The sequence below is a fragment of the Malania oleifera genome, chromosome 12, assembly GCF_029873635.1.
Source record: "Malania oleifera isolate guangnan ecotype guangnan chromosome 12, ASM2987363v1, whole genome shotgun sequence".
Lineage (NCBI taxonomy): Eukaryota > Viridiplantae > Streptophyta > Magnoliopsida > Santalales > Ximeniaceae > Malania > Malania oleifera.
Window position 1 is genome coordinate 7779195 of NC_080428.1, and position 4318 is coordinate 7783512.

The 4318-nt window shown below is 35.9% G+C and overlaps 1 non-coding gene across 1 annotated transcript; it reads left to right on the forward strand.

Moving 5' to 3' along the window:
- Positions 1-3967: 3967 nt before the first annotated feature.
- Positions 3968-4073, forward strand: LOC131145357 (small nucleolar RNA R71). The gene has a single exon (XR_009134140.1). It is a non-coding gene; the product is annotated as a small nucleolar RNA R71 (small nucleolar RNA).
- The last annotated feature ends 245 nt before the right edge of the window (positions 4074-4318 follow it).

Consider the following 4318-nt stretch of genomic DNA (forward strand, 5'->3'; position numbering starts at 1 on the left):
GATATTTTACTTGAAATTTATTTATGATATAAATATCAGAAGAAAATTATGTTGCATATGTGGAATACGTGTGTTGAGAGGTATATTTGTATTTATGAGATGATTGAGTATTGAGTTGATGAAATACTGTTGAATTGATGAAATGAGTTGTGAATATTGAAAATGTGAACATTGCAATGATAATACTGTAATGAGAATAATGATATATGACTACTAGTATAAGAATATGAAATTATGAATATGAGAAATGTAGAATATTGCAATGTTAACTCTGCAATATGAAAATGAGAAATGTGAATATGAGAAATATGATTATGAGAAATGTGAATCTGTGAAATGTAAATATTGCAATGCAAAATTCTGCCATATGAATACTGAATGATGAGAAATGAAATGTGAAATTCTGAAGTATGAATACATACATGTTATTGATAAAATGTCAATACCGCATAATGATTATTGGTATGTGGCAGTGATAACCCTAATGAATGGATATGAAAAACCTAATGATGGGTAGTGATATGGAGCACGGTACCGTTGCTAGTGGTGTTAGTGCAACCACATGGGCTCATGGAGCATGTGGCATGACAGTAGACTGAGCATTATAGTAGAGTTGTTGTGCCCCCTGAGTCTGGATCGAGGCTTTTGGCCAGCCAGTCGTACTACAGACATAGTATATATGATGATATTTTTACCTAACCAGGTTGGCCAACCGCGGTTAGGCCCAGCCTTCCGGCCACACAACCCTATTCATGGGGGAAAGCATGACATGGAAAGATATCCTCAGGGCAGCCATGAGTAAAGACATGGATGTATTGGTAACTAGTAACACTCATGTGCTAGATATGGAATTGGAAATGAAAAGGAAATGAAAGTGGAAATGTAATGAGAATGAAAATGAGAAAGAAAATGAGAAATGAACAGTGTGAGTTAATAAATAATTAAAGCGAAGTAGAACACACAGCCTGGCGGCTTACGGAGTAAGGTGAGTGCTTTGATAAGTATTAGTTGTAGCTGAACCCAAGTTAATCGGGTTAGGCTGCAAACGATATCAGGGCAAGGAGAAGCTACTTGTATGGGAGGGTAAGCTTCCCTATTCTCAAGAACTTCACAGGTAAACTTGGGTTACGAACGAATGATTTTGGAAAATGGAAGTAAAAGCTTATGAAAGCTTGTGTTTTATACCTATATGATTATGATTATGGAAATGGTTTATTTTCTTAGAAGTTATTATTATTGAAACGAATATATGATATGATATAATGAATCTCATACTGCCACACACTGTAGATAATTTATTTCATCTTACTGAGATGTGTCTCACCCAATCATTTAAATATTTCAAGAAACCATGATAGACTTGGTGATAGAGCTCTGAGATAGAGGGGAACAAATACCTTGGGTATACAGGGTGAGTATTTTTTCTAAGGAGGATTGATTCCCCTAGAGGTTTTGTATTAAACTTGTATGTGTGGATGGTAGTACTCTAGTATGTGTATTTGTTGTGGTGTGTGTATATATATATGAAATGACTTCCGCTGTTAGGGTTGTGTACATGAGTATGATTGTACACCTGGTACCCACTTTTCAGTTGGGTTATGTATTATGGTATTAGTGGTTGACGTGGACGGTTTATGGTTATAAGTGATATTTACATAAAAAAAAAAAATGGTATGAAAAATTAGGGCATCATACTACGAGTGGCAACCATGTGCTGCTGAGAGTTTTCAGCAGCCAAATTTTCAAAGAGAACCTAGACCTCGTTCTCGTGCTTTGTGAGGAAAATACCTCCACACGATATGTAACGACCTACCTATTTTACCATATTATTTTTTTTCACGTAATAATAATATTAATAATTCTAACATCTCGCTAAACTGTCAAAATCATGATCAACTTGGACCCATGAGTACTATGGATATATCTGTCATATAGCTCTAATACCTAAGCAAAGGAAAACATAAATTACATGCATGCCAAACAACACTAGAAACCATACAAGAGTTCTACTGATTCTGTTATATATATACAGTCATCCACAAAAAAGACCCAAAAAGTATCCTAGGATCATAATCACAAAAAACCCATCTGACCCTATCTCACCTATTTACCCTTCTGATAGGGTAGTTTGGTCAACTCCTACCACTGCAAAGCTTTATCTGCCCTTCTACCTGGATTTCATGAAATGTTTGTATGGCTAGGGTGAGACACCTCTTAGTAAGGGAGATAAACTAATATCAGTATGTGGCGACATGAGTATTTTTCGTGATATACATATAGACAGTACATAATTCATATCTGGTATAAACAATTATATCATATCTAGATAAAACATGTTTTAACATAACATAGTTTAACGTACTAAATTTTTGTACTTAAAAATCATCTTGTATAACCATATCATACTTGAATTATTTCCCATGATAGATAGTTAGCTGTTGTCATATCTTGCCCCCCATATGACAAGGTTGTGCAGCTCGAAGGCGGGACCTAGTAATGGCTGGCCGACCATGCTAAGTCAAACATGGGTGTGTAAGTACGATGGGCTTGTTCCACCTGTGTCGGACTACCAGGGGAACTACAACACTACCATGAAATCACATCGACTGGCATCTCCCACACTCTACATAAAACGTGTGGTAGCACTAACATAAACATAAATGTGAACATATAGCTACGGTACCGTGCTTCGTGAAACTAAACTAAGTTATCCGGGTTTTGATAACATATAATACATTTCATGATATTGAAACATAGTAGTTTCATATTTCAGAGTAAAACATGACATGATAATAATTTCTTGAATTTTGTCATAACATGCATAATTACGGCATTTATGCCATCATATCATAACGTAAAATCATGACACCGACATGCCATAACATACTCAAACATGAAATTCTTCCACTGTTTAACATAATATTCTTAAAACCGTAGTTCCTGTACTGTTTTTATGGTTTTCCTAAAAACTGCTATAACATTCTTATCTTGGAAAAATCATAATATTTCAATATAACATAATTTTCATGGAAATATTATACTCATGCCACACAAATGTAAGTAGCCTTCTAAACTCACAATTTGTTATGAAATCACATTTTCTTATAAAATGTGTTAAAATCATTTTCCTGTTCAACAACAGTATTACCAAACATAGTTCTATAACATACATATTTTCCTGAAAATAAATGTTGTATAACAATAAATAATTCATTAAAAATGCTGACATAATTTATCCCTTTACCTAACTTACTGAAAAGGCTACCAAATTAACCAAATCTACTCCTGTGGTGTTCCCATCTCAACACCTTGAAATTACATTTTTCCCAACAAAACTTTAGTATTATTCTATCTAAAGCATTTTCCTCAGTCCAGAAATACCAAATACCTTATAAAATTTAAAATAACCAACTTACCTAGATTTTGGGATGGTGCCCAAGTTGGCCTAACCAACGAACTACTCCCGCAGACTTGTAGAGAATCTTCCTAGGAGTAGTGTGGTGGCTTTCAATCGTCGAACCAGTGAAGAACAAAGCCAAAAATCTAGAGAGAAGGAGGGGGAGACGAAATCTAGAGAGAAAGGGGGAATTTTGCATGAAAAATTCATGCTAAAATCTCGAGGTTAGGTATTTATAAAATGTGGATTCGTCGATGAGTCCATGAAGGGAGTTCGTCAATGAACTTACAACCCTCATCGATGTAACTTCAGGTTGCTAAACCCCTCTCGGTAAGTTCTTGTCGACGAGACACGAGTCCATGTTGACAAGCCCAAGAAAGTCACTCGTCGACGAGCACTCTGCATTTATCAACGAGACCCTACTGAGTCCCTTTTTAAAATTCTCTTTTCCTCCTTCCTTTTATTATTTAATTACTATAATTCTTTGGGTCTCTACACGATGCATCAACCATGGACCTATCTCTCTCAGCTAACCCTTCGTAAAAAGTTTGAACTAATTGCTACATAGGGACCTGATGATGTGGGCTTTTTTGAAGTAGGTCCCTGAAACACTCCCAGGTCTTAAAGAAAAGTTCCCCATCCGTTTGTGTAAAACTTGTGATTGCCCTTCGTAGCTAGTTAGTCTTCCCAATTGGAAAGTATTTTTTCAGGAATTCATACTGCATGGTGGCGCAATTGGTCACCGAATTCAGTTCAAAGGACGTCAGCCAATATTTGGCCTTATCCTTCAAGGAGAATGGAAAAAGCCTAAGATGAAGGGTGTCATCACTAAAATTATGGAGCAAATCTCCAAGAACTCATCTAGACCCTGATAAGGATTCTTAGTGGAGTATCACATTCTCCCCCACTTACAGAATGCAA